The sequence below is a fragment of the Trachurus japonicus genome, chromosome 15, assembly GCF_045865225.1.
Source record: "Trachurus japonicus isolate A0001 chromosome 15, Traja_1.0".
Lineage (NCBI taxonomy): Eukaryota > Metazoa > Chordata > Actinopteri > Carangiformes > Carangidae > Trachurus > Trachurus japonicus.
The window spans coordinates 4414556-4434132 of NC_140921.1; the positions used below are offsets into that span (position 1 = coordinate 4414556).

The window sequence follows — 19577 nt, forward strand, 5'->3', positions numbered from 1 at the left end:
GATGGAGCTTCGTTACAGGCTGAATCAGACATCACTAATCAATAACAGATCAACACTGTCACCAAATTTGTATTTTAGCTCACAGGATAAAAAGGGAAACAAGTTAAAATGTAAATTAAAGTGAAAATAAATCATCTTTTAACCTTTTTAAGTTACCTGAAAGGCCAGATCAATGGATCACAGATAGATTGATCGATTGATCTGCAAACCAAAACAATGAATTACAACATTTTTTATGTTTTTACTGTTGTCTTTTAACCCTTTTTTGGGCGACAAATCACATTTAGAAACTTATTTTTGACAAATAAACTGCATTATTTAAGTCTAGAACAAGTATTTAAGTATTTTTTATGTATTATTAAATATTAATTTATCTTTATCTGTGTGCTTTTATAAATATTTTCTTATATATATTTGGATGAATTATGACCCTCACAGGGTGAAGAACCAGAAACAGTCACTTCATTGACTCTTCTAATGGTCCAGGGTATGAAAGGGTTAACTTTAAGCACTTTTTAAGTGTCTTTTAGCATTTCAACTTATATTTTTCCATTAATTACATTTTTCTCTTATTATCATTAGACAACTAATAAAACTTTAACTGTGGCCAAAGTCCTGCTCGTCTAAAAAAAGCTCAATTAATGAACTTTGAGGGCGAAAAATGATATTTCCAGTGCGCAGCAATGTGCATCACTGCGCCATTTTCTAATTTGGCCTTAAAGCTGTGGGCTGAAAACAAACTGATGACCAAACACATCCTCTCTCTCTCTCTCTCTCTGTCAGTAACAGACAGTAAAACAAAGGGAGCTGCTGCTACACTCTGTCGCTCCAATTAGCCCGTTTGTTGTTATAGTGTTTACTGGGGGGTTTTTTTCACAATGAGAAGGAGGAAACTCCGACATTCATTCATTCATTCAGGATGTCTGTGGTTCATTATGACGAACCGCTGGAGTCAAGAGTGTGGAGATTATACTGTATAAAGGAGGAGGCGAGGTCGCGTCTTCACACAGAAACCTTATGAACGAGGGGGGGCATCTTTAATTAACGACCACTTCAATTAAATTCCTCTCTGTCCTCCTCTTTCTCTTTCTCCTGCTTCTCTTCTTCATATTTTCTTTTCACTCCTCCCTCCTCCTCCCTCCTTCTCTCTTCCTCCATCCCTCCCTCTCTCGTCCTGTCACAGTCCAGCAGGATCCACCACAGCAATTACAGCTTTGCATTACAGCTCTGGAGTGACGCTGTAATTACTGCAGACGACTCAGAATATACTCAGCAAAGGAAAATGAATATGGATAATGACATGGTGCTGCAGAAAATGACACATTTCTTTTTTTCGCTTTGCCTTTTTTCCCCTCCTCCTTCTTTTTCTTCTTCTCTCCATCGCTTTTTATTTTAGACACTAAAAATAAAAACGTTTTCTCGCTGCTTTGCTTTAACCCTTCTGTTGTACTTCTGGGTCAAAATGACCCAATCTGTTCCCTTCCTCCATCCTTCCTTCTTTCCTTCCTTCCTTGAACGAATCTGCTCTCTCCTTCCATTTTTCTTTCCTTCCCTTTCCCTTCTTCCTTCCTTCTTCTTGCTTCCTTGGAACAAATCTGTTCTCTCCCTCCATCTTTCTTTCCTTCCCTTTTGTCTACCATCAAATAGGACCACAATGGAAATAAGCCTTTGGGCTTTATTGTGTTTTTAATCCTTTTGAACACTTGTCTAATGTTGTTCAATAAAGTTTTCAATCAATTCCCTTCCTTCTTTCCTTCCCTTCGTCCCTTCTTTTTTGACCCAATCTCTTCCCTCCCTCCATCTATCTTTCCTTCCCTTTTCCCTTCCTTCTTTCCTCCCATCATTCCCTTTGTCCTTCCTTCTTTCTTTCCCTTCGTCCTTCCTTCCTTCCTTCCTTCTTTCCCTTTGTCCTTCCTTCCTTCCTAGCTTCCTTCCTTCCTTTCTTGACCCAATCTGTTCACTCCCTCCATCCTTCCTTCTTTCTTTCCTTCCTTCCTTCCCTCCCTTCGTCCTTACTTCTTCTTCCTTCCCCTTTTGATCCAGTTGACCTGCTTGTACCCTCCCTCCATCTTTCTTTCTTTCGTTCCCTTTTCCCTTCCTTCTTTCCACAATCCTTTTTGCCTCCCTCCCTTCTTTCCTTCCCTTCCCTTCCCTTCGTCCCTTCTTTTTTGACCCAATCTGTTCCCTCCCTCCATCTATCTTTCCTTCCTTTTTCCCTTCTTTCTTTCCTCCCATCGTTCCCTTTGTCCTTCCTTCCTTCCTTCCCTTCGTCCTTCTGTCCTCCTTCCTTCCTTCTTTCCCTTTGTCCTTCCTTCCTTCCGTTCATCTATCCCTTCATCCTTCCTTCCCTCCTTCCTTGACCCAGGACAGGTCACACAATCACAGGAGATTCATGACTCTGTCACTGCACCTTTAACTGTAATCTGAGAGATAAAAAGACGGATGAGTGTGACAGGAGATCTGCCAAGACAAACACCGAAGGAGGGGAAGAAGAAAGAAGAAAAAGAAGTGGGGAGGAGGAAGAAGTCATTTGGGAAAGAAAAAGAGAAAAAAACAGGTTGCTCAATCATAAAAATAGACGCACAAAAAGAAAAAACACACAATTCCTGGAATAGAAGAAAAAAAGAAAAGAAAAGTGGAAAAGTGGAATTTATTCTATGGAAAAGCAAAAACCTGAGACTCTCTGTGTTACTCACTCCATCTGTGTGTGTGTGTGTGTGGTTTTGGTCTATAGCCCCTAAGGGAGGTAGAAAGAGAGAGAAAGGTGGGGGTGGGGGGTCGGAGAGGGGTGGGGGGGCAGGAAACGGTGGCGTCTGGAATTGATTTGAGGCAAAAGGAAAAATAAAATAGTTGAGATTCTTAAAGGCTCAGGGAGCAGGACGGGCGACCACAGGGAAATGAAGGAGAGAGAGAGAAAGAGAGAGAGAGAGAGAAAGAGAGGCCACATAACCACAGGAAGAGGAGGAGGAGGAGGAGAAGAAAGAAAGAGGCTGTAAAACAAACATAAAGAAGGATTTATACGTCTGCATTAAAAACTCAAATATCTTACCAAGAATATTTGTCTCATTTCTAGTCAAAACTAATCTCATTATACTTAAAATAAGACTCAACACATTTAAAAAGTAGCTTGTTTTTAGACACTTTTTACTTCTTTCAAGCAGATTTTCACTTGAAATAAGAAGAAAAATCTGAAAGTGGAGTGAAGTTTTTCTTCAAGCACAAAAAACTTGCTTTCACTGGCAGATTTTTCTACTTATTTCAAGTGACAATTTGTTTGAAACAAGTGAAAATGATCTAAAAACAAGTACATTTTTAGGTGATGAGTTTTATTTTAAGTGGAAAGAGATTAGTTTTGACTAGAAATGAGACATTTTGACAAGAAATAAGACAAATATTCTTGGAAAGATTTTGAGTTTTTTGCAGTGTGTGAAGTGAACAAAGACTAACTCAGTCATTGTAACTCTCTGGACCGGTGGTTTGTGGTTAAACACCGGTGACAGTGAACGCATCGTCTCATAGCTTCATATTCAGGAGTAACAGTAACAGTAACAGCTGCAGCGACATGCAAGGATATTAATCAGCCGCTGTGTTGTAGTGTACTGTAGTGTAGTGTGATATATAAGTAAAACTCAGGAATGGAGAGAAGAAGGATGGAGGGGAGAGGAGGAGGAGGAGGAGGAGGAAGAGGGAATGGAAAGTGTAGCTGCTGCAGCTGGAGTGAAGGGAAGCCGAGGGAGACGGGAGACGAGGTGCGGAGAGAGAAACCTGAGACGCTGCTGCTGCTGCTTCACTTTAAAACCAGTTTCACACAGTCCAGCTGTGGAGATGCATTCACTGTCCATCCCATTTCAAACAGCATCATCATCCTCATCATCATCCTCATCCTCATCCTCATGCAGCTGTGCAGCTCCTCACTCAGGAGGAAACAGCACAGCAACATCTGGTCTGTGGCCAAATAAAAGTAAAAGCTTCAGTTCAGCTCAGGTGGCGTTCGAGGACCAGCTGTGTGATTGGGAAAAGTGTACACTGCAAAAACTCAAAATATTTCCAAGAATATTTGTCTTATTTCTTGTCAAAATGTCTCATTTCTAGTCAAAACTAATTTCTTTCCACTTAAAATAAGACTCATCACCTAAAAATCAACTTGTTTTCAGATCATTTTCACTTGTTTCAAACTAATTTTCAATTGAAATAAGTAGAAAAATCTGCCAGTGAAAGGAAGTTTTTTGTGTTTGTAATAAGAAACTCATTCAAAGTGGAAAATTAGCTTGAAAAAATTAAAAAGTGTCTAAAAACAAGCTACTTTTTAAATGTGATGAGTCTTATTTTAAGTATAATTAGATTTATTTTGACTAGAAATGACATTTTGACTAGAAATAAGACAAATATTCTTGGTAAGATTTTGAATTTTTGCAGTGTGCAGTCAGTGCATGAGATTAACCAGCTAATAATGAAAGTACTGTAATAAAAATCTTCTACATCTGCATCACATCAGGAAAACTCCAAATAACGACCACTGTGGAGAGCCAGTGAACGCACCATTAACTGGTCAGCGTGAAGCTCGTTTATCTTATTAGCAGAAGCTTGTTAAAGCTCGACCACAACAACTAGGAGGAGGAGGAGCAGGAGGAGGAGGAGGAGGAGGAGGAGCGCTGCTGTTGCATGTAGTTACACAGCTGCTAGGGGAGGAGGAGGAGGAGGAGGAGAGGAAGGAAGGAGGTGAAGAATTATTAGAACACAAAAAACAGAGGATGATTTCAACAGAGAAGAGAAAGAGAAAGACAATACAACACGCCAATCTGCAAATCTTCATCTTCCTAAACTCCTCAGGGGTCAATTCTCAAGAATGGTTTCTCCCATTTAGCCAAAAAAATGTTCTTCTGTGAAATGTTTTAAAAAATGTTTAAAAGATCATTTAAAGGGACAACAAGGAGTTTCTATTTGGTTATAAAAAAGTCTCACGTTAATGTGGATGAATCTCCGCTACCTACACTTGTTAATGGGCCCATTTTCTATAAATTTATCGTTTTGTCTCTATCGTTATTTTGTTATTATTAGTGGTGGCAGAAATGCTGGGCGAGCCGACCAGCTTTCTTTACTTTCGGTTTCGTGGCCATTTATGGTCGGAACTACGACGGTATGTGATCGTCTTCGAACCTCTGACTTTAATTCTTGATGAATGAAAACATGAGTCTGTCTTGCGCCGGTCAAAGAAATGTACGGTGTGCGCGGAGGCTCATAAATGTAGTGTGAAAACACTTCGCTTTTCCAAAACTCCTCGTTGTCCCTTTACAGTAACTGCTGTTTTGTAATGTATTGTATAGGCATTTGTCTTGCTGTTCATTCATAACTATACATTTTAATACTGATTATTATTCTCATTATCACACACACTTATATTTTCTGTTTTTTTTTCTATATTAATGTTGTTAGTCACTATTATTTTCATAAATTTTTTAATGTTATCTTGTGCTTTTGTACATGAAATGATTATTATAAGGTGGAGGATTCAGATAAGCCCACCATGGTTTTTTGCCTCTCCCTGCACTGCTGCATTATCACCTATCATGTTTTATGATGTTGTATTCTTTTAAATTGTGCAAAAATAAAAGAACTAAGAACTAAAAAGAGAGGGATTTATTCGTGTCCAGCCTGGTGAGAGATAGATGTGTGTTCAACATGATGCAGAGATGATAAAAGAATATGAGACAGAGAGAGAGAGAGAGAGAGGGGGGGTATCAAAGGGAGGCTGAGAGGATGGAGGTGGAAATCCTCTTTTTTTCTCCATTCTTACCCATAAAGAAATAAAGAGAGAGTTAATCTCGGGGGCTTACAGTTGTTTCTCTCTCTCCGTCTCTCTCTCATGTCTCAGCCTTTTGACATCCTCTCTGCTCCGTCCTGTCTTCACCTCCATCCCTCTCTCTCTGTCCGTCCCTATCATCCAGATTTTGCATCTCTTCGTCTTCTTTTTCTTTATCCTGAATCCTCCTCTTCTCTTCTCTCTCTCTCTCTTTCCATCCCTCCATCCCTCCTCTCTGTTTCTTTGCAGGCTTTATGGGTTTATGATGCATGGTAATCTCTCCTCAAACACATTTATCTGCTCATTCTTTCTCTTTCCCTTCCCAATCCACCCTCCCTTTTCTCTTCATCAGCTTTTTTTCCCCTCCTCTCTCTCAGTCTCTTTCTCTCTGATGATGCTTTTTGGATATTTACATTTGATTGGTGCAGCAGACGTATGGACAGAAAGAAAGAAAGAGGAGAGAGAGATTGGGATGCAGAGCACAGAGCTGCAGATAAAGGCCGACGCAGAGCAGAATTAAAATGAAATCCATCCAAGGCCAACGGGGGAAAAAAAAAAAAAAAAAAAAAGTCTCATCTGACCTTTGCAAAAATGAGAAGACAAAAAAAAATCCATCCGCCCATGTGTGTGTGTGTATGTGTGTGTGTGTATCTATGAATCAAAAAGCAATAACGAGCACATGTGGGTCAGTGACTGTTGTTGTTGTTTCGTTGCTGGTTCAGATCCAGTGCAGGTGGGCGACTCGACTCTGCCGTCTCATTCTGACGCTTTCAGATTAAACTTTTTTTTTTTGTTTTTTTTTACCGGATTTCTGATGATTACATCCTGGATTTATAAGCAGAAACATCTTTGACACACTTTTACAGAAATAAAAACTGCAGCTCCAGCAGAGAGGAGCCACTCATCGTCGCTACAGAAGGTTTAGAGGAGGTTTTATTATTCTGCTCAGGACTCAGGTTTCCTGCTTTCTCTCCCACAGGAAGTGAGGAATGGAGCATGGGCGTCGCAGAGGAACTTTTAGATGCCATTTCTGGTGCCTTTTAATTAAAGGGACAGTTCAGGGTTTTTTTTTTAAGTGGGGTTGTGTGAGGTACAAATGGCCAGTAAGTATAATTCTGTAGTAGAAACATCGCAAAATACCCAGACACAGTGTTGTGAATGAGGCACAATTAGCCTATATGTGTCAAAATAATAAACTGGTTCAAGAGTACGTTTTTAAGTAAAAGTTTACAATGCACCAGCTGGTCGGAAAAAAAGTTAGTTTATCTGGAACAAACCAACTACGTAGGCTTTGCGAAATGTTGACGATCAATTCGCCACCAAACAGCTGATTGAGGCGAATTGATCCAGTTCATTGCTCCAAGGAGACTCAGACCTCGTCCACATGGAAACAGAACTTCATCCAAAACTTGTTCGTTTTGAAAAAGTTTCTCATAAAACACGACATAATTTCAAGAAATATCTGCACATCTACACACGGATCCACTGAAAACAACTCTAGACGCTGTAGTACATCCACCAGGCCTGTGTGTGACGCTGTAACGCTGCCACACATACTGTATACGCCAAAAACAGAGAAGAAGAAGACAGAAAACTTCCCGTTGTGTTCAAACTCCAAACATTATAAGTTGACTAGTGGAATGGGAGTCGAGTCAGAGTGAATACATTGATCAGTGATGATTTAATGGAGAAGGATCCAAGGGATGTGGAAAACAACACTCTCTTGAGTTACTAAAAATGGCTTTAATTAATCTGACATTGTCACAATGACGTGTTTAAAATACGACGCATTTCAGAATCAAGCCTTTTGTTGTATTGATCATTGTATCTTATCCAGTATCTATTGTTGTAATATTTTTTTATTATCTGCACCCTTATGCATTTGAAATGTATATAGTATACTGACCATTGTTTTTTTCTTTATCCAGCCTTGTGTTAGCTGTGGGGTGGGTTATTATGGCCAAGCCTCCTCTGCAGCAACCGAGTGGCAGCTTGTCATTGGTTAAACACCAAGACAAAAGACCTATGGGTGTATCTGAATTATCTGTTTGACTCCCTGATGAAGGCTTGATGCCGAAACGTGTCATAGTCATTTTAAACATGTCATTGTGACAATGCCAGATCAATTTAAAGGCATTTTTTAGTAACTCAAGAGAGTGCCTTGGAGTTTTTCCTTGTTTTCCAGTCGTTGTATGACATCATCATTTCACAAAAGATCTGTTTTGGGTGTCTACATGAAAACACTGGGGCGGCATTTTGAGATTTTCTCACTCTGGGAATCGCTTCCAAAAATCCACCTGAGGATCTGATATGAAGACACTTCAGCACCATGTCAGGTCTGACATGTCTAGGTGGAACGAGCTCTCACAGACAGAACTGGTAAAAGGGAGCGGGTCCAATATTACAGGTCTTGAAAAACACGCCATGGAGTGTTTTTTGGCCTTGTTTGATTTCTCTTCACACTGACAGGAACATTGTGTGTGTGTGAAAAGTAGTTTTCTGGACATTAAAGTTCACATTCTCCTATTTCCACTTGAATTCCCGAAGGAGCCGAAATAACGACAGCGACATTCAGCTGTACATTTAGATTTTTCTTTTTTTTCTATATAGACAGTTTTCCTGAGATGAGACGGCAATTCACGCTGCTTTTTAAGAGCATCAGTCGTTCCATCGGCATCGTCTCAGCTCCATGAAGAATAAACATATAAGATCTTGAATCCTGAAGCTGAAACTGATACAGGATCAGTCTTCCAGCTGCTGTCAGAGTCCAGACAACATCTGGAGAGACGGGATTCTGCTTCGGTTACATGGAAAAGAGATGTTGACATCTTCATCCATCTCTCATCATCATCATCATCATCATCATCTCTGACTGATCCCGTCTCCAGTTTCAGATCAAGGATTCATTTTCTGTCTTTATGCCTTTAACTCCTCGTTACCAGAGAAACGCTTTTATTATAGCATCTCAAACTCTGCAGTTGTTTCTGTGTGTGTGTGTTAGTGTGTGTGTGTGTGTCTCTTTAAAACTCTCTCCAGGTTTCCCTCAGTATTTTATTGACGAGTGCTTCTTCTGTATCTAGCTCTCAATCAGTCCGACTGCTGGCTGATCAATACCGGTGGAGGGCATGAAGACTCACTCACTGTGTGTTTGTGTGAATCTGCTTCTCCTCTCTAATTCCTGCTCCTTATCTGTCCTCGCAGACGCCCGTCACTGTCACATGTTTAAAGATATATGAGCCCGATAGTTAAAACTTGTCTACACTTTTAAAGTTTGACTCTTATCGGCTCCGTGTGACTGAGTTTATGTGGAGGAACAGCTGCACTTTGCATTTTAGCTGCTTGGTGGTTGTTGTTTTTGCAAATGTTGGACATTTTTCTGTAGCTGTGAACAACATCAGTCCTGATTTCCAGTGCGACATTGAACGCAGCATGATGGAAATGTGACATTTCTGTTAGTGTCATCCAACTTTAGCTGGGAGCTAAATCTGGTGCAACCATCTTTTCATTTTTTTCCTTTAAATGATTAATGTAATTGCACATTGTCCCTTATTAAACTAATAAACTAAACTAAACTAAACTAAACTAACTGTTTTTATACAGATGATGTAATAATGTAATCATTGCAAGAGGCCAAACGTCAACGTTAAGTAATCCAAGTTTTCTGATCCGCTAGCGATCCGATCCATCGTCTATAGATACGAGACTCTCAGGCTTCAGGTTGCATTTGAACTGTGTACAGAACAGCTTCATTTAAAATGCAAAGTTTTACTATTGTTCTTCCAGTTTAAATTAGTGTTTGATGTTTTCCTGTTAATTTTATCATTTATTGATGCACAATAAGCAATTATTACATGTAAAACAAAACAGGAAATGGTCAATTTATATACAACCTATTTTTTTTTAGACTTAACAGTTTTTAAACGTGTTTCAGGCGTGATTTAATTCACTGTAAATCAATTAACATATTTCGTCAGTAAAGTTATCTACTGTGCTGCTGTATTTTTTACAGGAATTCTCTGGTAGCCACAGCTGCCAGCACTTTCCTGTAAAAACAACAGGTTGTTTTTTACAGTGTATCTCCTCGTCATTTCCCACTTTTTGAGGTTTGACTGATCCTTTTTTTATTGACACCATCATGCTGTGTTTAATTGCACAAACTGTTTATTTCTAATATCTGATGAGCATCTATTGACATTAGCATCATGGATTTAGCTGCAAAGCCAATAAATATCTCCTTTTCTTCTTCATAATAAGGTGTATGTGTGTTATGTTCAGGCTTAAAGTGGCATAAAAAGATCAGAAAAAGATGATTAAACCGTTAATCGCAATTATTTGCATGGTGATTAATTGTCGATTCAAATATCATGATGGTGACAGTCCTACAGTAGATGATGTCGACTCCCGCTGCAGCTTCACTTCTCATCTCAGTATCTCAGTTTTGAATCGTTACGCTGCTGCTGCTTCACTTAATCTGCAAATAACGCTGCAGTAAGCGTTCACCCCACAGGCCCCCTGGTTCAGAAATGCAAAATCAGCACAGAGAGAGAGAGAGAGTCCAGTAAACGCACCATCTACTACATGACGTGCATGTAAACACAGACAGGGCTGCATGCTGCACGGCAGAGAGGGGAGCTACAAGTGTGTGTGTGTGTATGTGTATGTGTATGTGCGTGTGTGTGTGTGTGTGTGTGAGAGAGAGAGTGTGTTAAAGGGATAGTCCACCCAAAATTCTAATTTCTCTCATTATCTACTCACCCTCATGTGGACTAAGGGCTGGGAGAAGTTTCAGAGTCCTCCGTGGCTTCTCTGAGTTACAGGGGGTCTCGGCGTAGCAGTGCATGTCCATATAACGGTTGCAAATGGATACCAACTGTCTTCGTAACAAAAAGACACACCAAAAAACATCCAAATACCTCCATGCTGCTCGTATGTAATGTCCGTCTTGTATTGAAGCCCCGAAATGCGAAATTGTCCTGAAAAAAATTAAATAAGTCTATATTTCAAGCTTGTTTGTAGCGGAAGCTTCTCGAAGCTCCTCTTCCCAGTTCGTCAAATTTGGATGAACTGGCAAGAGGAGCTTGAAATATAGACTTATTAAATTTTTTTCGGGACAATTTTGCATTTCGGGGCTTCAATACAAGACGGACATTACATACGAGCAGCATGGAGGTATTTGGATGTTTTTTGGTGTGTCTTTTTGTTACGAAGACAGTTGGTATCCATTTGCAACCGTTATATGGACATGCACTGCTACGCCGAGACCCCCTGTAACTCAGAGAAGCCACGGAGGACTCTGAAACTTCTCCCAGCCCTTAGTCCACATGAGGGGGAGGAGATAATGAGTGCAATTTCAATTTTGGGTGAACTATCCCTTTAAGTTGTGTTAGAGCAGTGCAGAGCTGTTGCCAGATGAGATCTAGCCGACCAAGCTTCAAGACTCTGACACGCACGCACACACACACACACAGACACACACACACACACACACACAGGACAGTAAATCAGAAGACGCCTCGTTACCATTCACACTTTTGTTCTTCAAAGCTGTAACACACACACACACACACACACACACACACACACACACACTGAAAGTCTTTGTCACTTTGTGGTCGCGGCGACAGAGGACGAGGAGGTCATGTGGATGAATGCCAGCCAGCCAGTCAGCCGGCCGGCCAGGCAGCTATTATGGGATATGTGCTCAAGATCCGCCCCCTGTTTGGAGGTCAGGAGGTTAAAACATCCAATCAGCTCAAGCCGTCTGAAAGCATGAATCATGATAAGTCACCAGAAGAATCAATAGATGTCAATCAAGACACACACACACACAAAAAAAAAAACATAATCCAGACGAGAAGCCGAGAGTCTGATAAGAGTTTCTTCTTTCAAGGACGACGACGTTTAAGCCTCCAATTACCACGTCTGTATAATCCACATCTGAAAATATAATAAACACCTACAGACGCCGGGTTAATGAGTGAGACACGTGGGTGGACGGACTCGCCGTTAAATCCACTTAAAGTGTCATCGTCGTCGTCCACTCGTCAGGACACTCGTCTCAGTCCAGACACTCTCGACTCAGCCCCGGTTAACAGGCGAGGTGATATTACTGCAGATTAAAAACATTACAGACGGTCGGACCTGAACGCCTTCAACGAGCTTCATCATCATCATCATCATCATGAGTGAAAACCAGGGATGTCACGATTATAGATTTTCTTGTCAGAGAAATAATCACAGTATTATGATTATCACGATTATTATGGATTTATCAATTTCACTATTACACTATTAATGTGTAAAATCAAATATAGTCAAAATATAATGACATTGCTAAATATTTACAAAAATATAATAAAGTATCTATTAAAATATGACCAATTATTAATCCGCTATAGGGGAAGTGTTTAATATATTAAAGTCATTAATTGTCATCTAGACCAAATGTTTAAACCCTCATATTGTCCTCCTGGGTCAGGGAAGGAAGGAAGGAAGGAAGGAAGGAAGGAAGGAAGGAAGGAAGGACCAGGGGAAAGAAGGGAGGAAAGAAAGAACAGAAAAATGAAGGAAAGATGGATGGAGGGAGGGAACCAATTGGGTCAAAAGGAAGGAAGAAGTAAGGATTAAAGGAAGGAAGGAAGGAAGGGAAAAAGGAAGGAAAGAAAGATGGAGGGAGGGAACAGATTAGATCAAGGAAGGAAGCAGAAGGACGGGCAAAGGGAAAGAAGGGAAGAAGGAAGGGAAAAAGGATTGTGGAAAGAAAGAAGGGAAAAGGAAGGAAAGGTAGATGGAGGGAGGGAACAGATTAGGTCAAGGAAGGAAGCAGAAGGACGGGCAAAGGGAAAGAAGGGAAGAAGGAAGGAAAGAAGGAAGGGAGAAAGGATTATGGAAAGAAGGAAGGGAGAAAGGAAGGAAAGAAGGAAGGGAAGAGGAGGGTTAAGTAAAGGGTTAAGTAAAAGTTTACAATGCACCAGCTGGTCGGAAAAAAAGTTAGTTTATCTGGAACAAACCAACTACGTAGGCTTTGCGAAATGTTGACGATCAATTCGCCACCAAACAGCTGATTGAGGCGAATTGATCCAGTTCATTGCTCCAAGGAGACTCAGACCTCGTCCACATGGAAACAGAACTTCATCCAAAACTTGTTCGTTTTGAAAAAGTTTCTCATAAAACACGACATAATTTCAAGAAATATCTGCACATCTACACACGGATCCACTGAAAACAACTCTAGACGCTGTAGTACATCCACCAGGCCTGTGTGTGACGCTGTAACGCTGCCACACATACTGTATACGCCAAAAACAGAGAAGAAGAAGACAGAAAACTTCCCGTTGTGTTCAAACTCCAAACATTATAAGTTGACTAGTGGAATGGGAGTCGAGTCAGAGTGAATACATTGATCAGTGATGATTTAATGGAGAAGGATCCAAGGGATGTGGAAAACAACACTCTCTTGAGTTACTAAAAATGGCTTTAATTAATCTGACATTGTCACAATGACGTGTTTAAAATACGACGCATTTCAGAATCAAGCCTTTTGTTGTATTGATCATTGTATCTTATCCAGTATCTATTGTTGTAATATTTTTTTATTATCTGCACCCTTATGCATTTGAAATGTATATAGTATACTGACCATTGTTTTTTTCTTTATCCAGCCTTGTGTTAGCTGTGGGGTGGGTTATTATGGCCAAGCCTCCTCTGCAGCAACCGAGTGGCAGCTTGTCATTGGTTAAACACCAAGACAAAAGACCTATGGGTGTATCTGAATTATCTGTTTGACTCCCTGATGAAGGCTTGATGCCGAAACGTGTCATAGTCATTTTAAACATGTCATTGTGACAATGCCAGATCAATTTAAAGGCATTTTTTAGTAACTCAAGAGAGTGCCTTGGAGTTTTTCCTTGTTTTCCAGTCGTTGTATGACATCATCATTTCACAAAAGATCTGTTTTGGGTGTCTACATGAAAACACTGGGGCGGCATTTTGAGATTTTCTCACTCTGGGAATCGCTTCCAAAAATCCACCTGAGGATCTGATATGAAGACACTTCAGCACCACGTCAGGTCTGTGACATGTCGAGGTGGAACGAGCTCTCACAGACAGAACTGGTAAAAGGGAGCGGGTCCAATATTATAGGTCTTGAAAAACACCACATGGAGTGTTTTTTTGGCCTCGTTTGGTTTCTCTTCACACTGACAGGAACATTGTGTGTGTGTGAAAAGTAGTTTTCTGGACATTAAAGTTCACGTTCTACTGTTTCCACTTGAATTCCTGAAGGAGCCGAAATATCGACAGCGACATTCAGCTGTAAATTTTGATTTTTCATTTTTTCTATAGAGACAGTTTTCCTGAGATGAGACGGCAATTTACGCTGCTTTCTAAGAGCATCAGTCGTTCCATCGCCTCAGCTCCATGAAGAATAAACATATAAAATCTTGAATCCTGAAGCTGAAACTGATACAGGATCAGTCTTCCAGCTGCTGTCAGAGTCCAGACAACATCTGGAGAGACGGGATTCTGCTTCGGTTACATGGAAAAGAGATGTTGACATCTTCATCCATCTCTCATCATCATCATCATCATCATCATCTCTGACTGAACCCGTCTCCAGTTTCAGATCAAGGATTCATTTTCTGTCTTCATGACTTTAACTCCTCGTTACCAGAGAAACGCTTTTATTATAGCATCTCAAACTCTGCAGCTGTTTCTGTGTGTGTGTTAGTGTGTGTGTGTGTGTCTCTTTAAAACTCTCTCCAGGTTTCCCTCAGTATTTTATTGACGAGTGCTTCTTCTGTATCTAGCTCTCAATCAGTCCGACTGCTGGCTGATCGATACCGGTGGAGGGCATGAAGACTCACTCACTGTGTGTTTGTGTGAATCTTCTCCTCCTCTCTAATTCCTGCTCCTTATCTGTCCTCGCAGACGCCCGTCACTGTCACATGTTTAAAGATATATGAGCCCGATAGTTAAAACTTGTCTACACTTTTAAAGTTTGACTCTTATCGGCTCCGTGTGACTGAGTTTATGTGGAGGAACAGCTGCACTTTGCATTTTAGCTGCTTGGTGGTTGTTGTTTTTGCAAATGTTGGACATTTTTCTGTAGCTGTGAACAACATCAGTCCTGATTTCCAGTGCGACATTGAACGCAGCATGATGGAAATGTGACATTTCTGTTAGTGTCATCCAACTTTAGCTGGGAGCTAAATCTGGTGCAACCATCTTTTCATTTTTTTCCTTTAAATGATTAATGTAATTGCACATTGTCCCTTATTAAACTAATAAACTAAACTAAACTAAACTAAACTAACTGTTTTTATACAGATGATGTAATAATGTAATCATTGCAAGAGGCCAAACGTCAACGTTAAGTAATCCAAGTTTTCTGATCCGCTAGCGATCCGATCCATCGTCTATAGATACGAGACTCTCAGGCTTCAGGTTGCATTTGAACTGTGTACAGAACAGCTTCATTTAAAATGCAAAGTTTTACTATTGTTCTTCCAGTTTAAATTAGTGTTTGATGTTTTCCTGTTAATTTTATCATTTATTGATGCACAATAAGCAATTATTACATGTAAAACAAAACAGGAAATGGTCAATTTATATACAACCTATTTTTTTTTAGACTTAACAGTTTTTAAACGTGTTTCAGGCGTGATTTAATTCACTGTAAATCAATTAACATATTTCGTCAGTAAAGTTATCTACTGTGCTGCTGTATTTTTTACAGGAATTCTCTGGTAGCCACAGCTGCCAGCACTTTCCTGTAAAAACAACAGGTTGTTTTTTACAGTGTATCTCCTCGTCATTTCCCACTTTTTGAGGTTTGACTGATCCTTTTTTTATTGACACCATCATGCTGTGTTTAATTGCACAAACTGTTTATTTCTAATATCTGATGAGCATCTATTGACATTAGCATCATGGATTTAGCTGCAAAGCCAATAAATATCTCCTTTTCTTCTTCATAATAAGGTGTATGTGTGTTATGTTCAGGCTTAAAGTGGCATAAAAAGATCAGAAAAAGATGATTAAACCGTTAATCGCAATTATTTGCATGGTGATTAATTGTCGATTCAAATATCATGATGGTGACAGTCCTACAGTAGATGATGTCGACTCCCGCTGCAGCTTCACTTCTCATCTCAGTATCTCAGTTTTGAATCGTTACGCTGCTGCTGCTTCACTTAATCTGCAAATAACGCTGCAGTAAGCGTTCACCCCACAGGCCCCCTGGTTCAGAAATGCAAAATCAGCACAGAGAGAGAGAGAGAGTCCAGTAAACGCACCATCTACTACATGACGTGCATGTAAACACAGACAGGGCTGCATGCTGCACGGCAGAGAGGGGAGCTACAAGTGTGTGTGTGTGTATGTGTATGTGTATGTGCGTGTGTGTGTGTGTGTGTGTGAGAGAGAGAGTGTGTTAAAGGGATAGTCCACCCAAAATTCTAATTTCTCTCATTATCTACTCACCCTCATGTGGACTAAGGGCTGGGAGAAGTTTCAGAGTCCTCCGTGGCTTCTCTGAGTTACAGGGGGTCTCGGCGTAGCAGTGCATGTCCATATAACGGTTGCAAATGGATACCAACTGTCTTCGTAACAAAAAGACACACCAAAAAACATCCAAATACCTCCATGCTGCTCGTATGTAATGTCCGTCTTGTATTGAAGCCCCGAAATGCGAAATTGTCCTGAAAAAAATTAAATAAGTCTATATTTCAAGCTTGTTTGTAGCGGAAGCTTCTCGAAGCTCCTCTTCCCAGTTCGTCAAATTTGGATGAACTGGCAAGAGGAGCTTGAAATATAGACTTATTAAATTTTTTTCGGGACAATTTTGCATTTCGGGGCTTCAATACAAGACGGACATTACATACGAGCAGCATGGAGGTATTTGGATGTTTTTTGGTGTGTCTTTTTGTTACGAAGACAGTTGGTATCCATTTGCAACCGTTATATGGACATGCACTGCTACGCCGAGACCCCCTGTAACTCAGAGAAGCCACGGAGGACTCTGAAACTTCTCCCAGCCCTTAGTCCACATGAGGGGAGGAGATAATGAGTGCAATTTCAATTTTGGGTGAACTATCCCTTTAAGTTGTGTTAGAGCAGTGCAGAGCTGTTGCCAGATGAGATCTAGCCGACCAAGCTTCAAGACTCTGACACGCACGCACACACACACACACAGACACACACACACACACACACACAGGACAGTAAATCAGAAGACGCCTCGTTACCATTCACACTTTTGTTCTTCAAAGCTGTAACACACACACACACACACACACACACACACACACACACACACTGAAAGTCTTTGTCACTTTGTGGTCGCGGCGACAGAGGACGAGGAGGTCATGTGGATGAATGCCAGCCAGCCAGTCAGCCGGCCGGCCAGGCAGCTATTATGGGATATGTGCTCAAGATCCGCCCCCTGTTTGGAGGTCAGGAGGTTAAAACATCCAATCAGCTCAAGCCGTCTGAAAGCATGAATCATGATAAGTCACCAGAAGAATCAATAGATGTCAATCAAGACACACACACACACAAAAAAAAAAACATAATCCAGACGAGAAGCCGAGAGTCTGATAAGAGTTTCTTCTTTCAAGGACGACGACGTTTAAGCCTCCAATTACCACGTCTGTATAATCCACATCTGAAAATATAATAAACACCTACAGACGCCGGGTTAATGAGTGAGACACGTGGGTGGACGGACTCGCCGTTAAATCCACTTAAAGTGTCATCGTCGTCGTCCACTCGTCAGGACACTCGTCTCAGTCCAGACACTCTCGACTCAGCCCCGGTTAACAGGCGAGGTGATATTACTGCAGATTAAAAACATTACAGACGGTCGGACCTGAACGCCTTCAACGAGCTTCATCATCATCATCATCATCATGAGTGAAAACCAGGGATGTCACGATTATAGATTTTCTTGTCAGAGAAACAATCACAGTATTATGATTATCACGATTATTATGGATTTATCAATTTCACTATTACACTATTAATGTGTAAAATCAAATATAGTCAAAATATAATGACATTGCTAAATATTTACAAAAATATAATAAAGTATCTATTAAAATATGACCAATTATTAATCCGCTATAGGGGAAGTGTTTAATATATTAAAGTCATTAATTGTCATCTAGACCAAATGTTTAAACCCTCATATTGTCCTCCTGGGTCAGGGAAGGAAGGAAGGAAGGAAGGAAGGAAGGAAGGAAGGAAGGAAGGACCAGGGGAAAGAAGGGAGGAAAGAAAGAACAGAAAAATGAAGGAAAGATGGATGGAGGGAGGGAACCAATTGGGTCAAAAGGAAGGAAGAAGTAAGGATTAAAGGAAGGAAGGAAGGAAGGGAAAAAGGAAGGAAAGAAAGATGGAGGGAGGGAACAGATTAGATCAAGGAAGGAAGCAGAAGGACGGGCAAAGGGAAAGAAGGGAAGAAGGAAGGGAAAAAGGATTGTGGAAAGAAAGAAGGGAAAAGGAAGGAAAGGTAGATGGAGGGAGGGAACAGATTAGGTCAAGGAAGGAAGCAGAAGGACGGGCAAAGGGAAAGAAGGGAAGAAGGAAGGAAAGAAGGAAGGGAGAAAGGATTATGGAAAGAAGGAAGGGAGAAAGGAAGGAAAGAAGGAAGGGAAGAGGAGGGTTAAGTTAATTTTAATCTTTTTTTTTCAATTACAAATGACACTCTAGCATTTAAATTACTATCAATTGAGGCGTTTAATACCGCGATTAACTGTGAAAACAAGTGATTGTGACATCCCTAGTGAAAACAAAAACACCAGAGCCACTGTCTCTACGTCTTTCCACCTATTTGTCTCCTTCCTCCTCCTCCTCCTCCTCCTCCTCCTCCTCCCGCTGCTGCAGTTGAAGGATTAGACCGCGCCGCTCTGAAATCGGCTCGTCAGCCTGCCAGCCGCTGATAAGCACACTCAGGATCGATTAGATCTGCCTTTTAATCTATTCAACTTTTTTCCACGCTGGCGGAAAAAAAAAAGAGGAGGGAGAAGGAAGAAAAAAATGCTTAGTATGGGAGATGTGAGGTTTGTGATACGGTGACTTTGGGAACACGTGCCTGGAGGGCAAGATGCATTGTGGGCCATGACATCATATTTAATATTTTAACAAGCTGCTGTGGGCAAATACAAGATGAAACTATTCAGATGAGTTTCTATGAAGCACGAAGGGACGGGAATCATCAGAGAGGCAGAAACAAGAGGAGAAAAAAACGACAAAGAAGAGGAGATGAAGCTTTTTCACTCTCAAAAGACAAAAACAGGTCGACGTCGTGTCAATGCTGATTCATTCACACACTTTTTGATTCCACATGAAACCGGGAAATAAAAAATAAATGTAAAATAAGAGTCAGGACTCACCTTTAGCTCATCACTGGTGTCGGATACGATGAGGGTTTGACACAGATCTGCCTGAAACACAGAGAGAGGGGAGAGTTTACATTAATCACATGTCAAACACACTGGGCTTTACGTCATTATGATGTAATTCGACATAGGATGGTTAAACCTTCAGTGTTTGCATGTGAGAGGAAACAGAACCAGTGTAAACCTGGAAGTCGGATGTGTAGATATAGAAATATAAAGACTTAAAAATAGTCTAAACATGAGCATCTTCACCAGCAGACAAACAACCAGCAGCAGCAGCAGCAGCCACTGTCACTGTCACACACTCCCTTTGATCCTCCTCCTCCAGCTCTGATTGTCTCTTTTATAAGTTTCAGAAACATTAAATAACAGCGACA

General features: G+C 40.7%; 1 protein-coding gene across 1 annotated transcript in view; it reads right to left on the reverse strand.

Moving 5' to 3' along the window:
- The window catches only part of cdh11 (cadherin 11, type 2, OB-cadherin (osteoblast)), a 64113-nt gene extending 44868 nt beyond the window's left edge, over positions 1–19245 (reverse strand). The window contains exon 1 of the mRNA XM_085799337.1: positions 19195–19245. The gene's annotated coding sequence lies outside the window, so the exon portion shown is untranslated. The remainder of the gene's footprint in view (positions 1–19194) is intronic.
- Between the last annotated feature and the right edge of the window lie 332 nt (positions 19246–19577).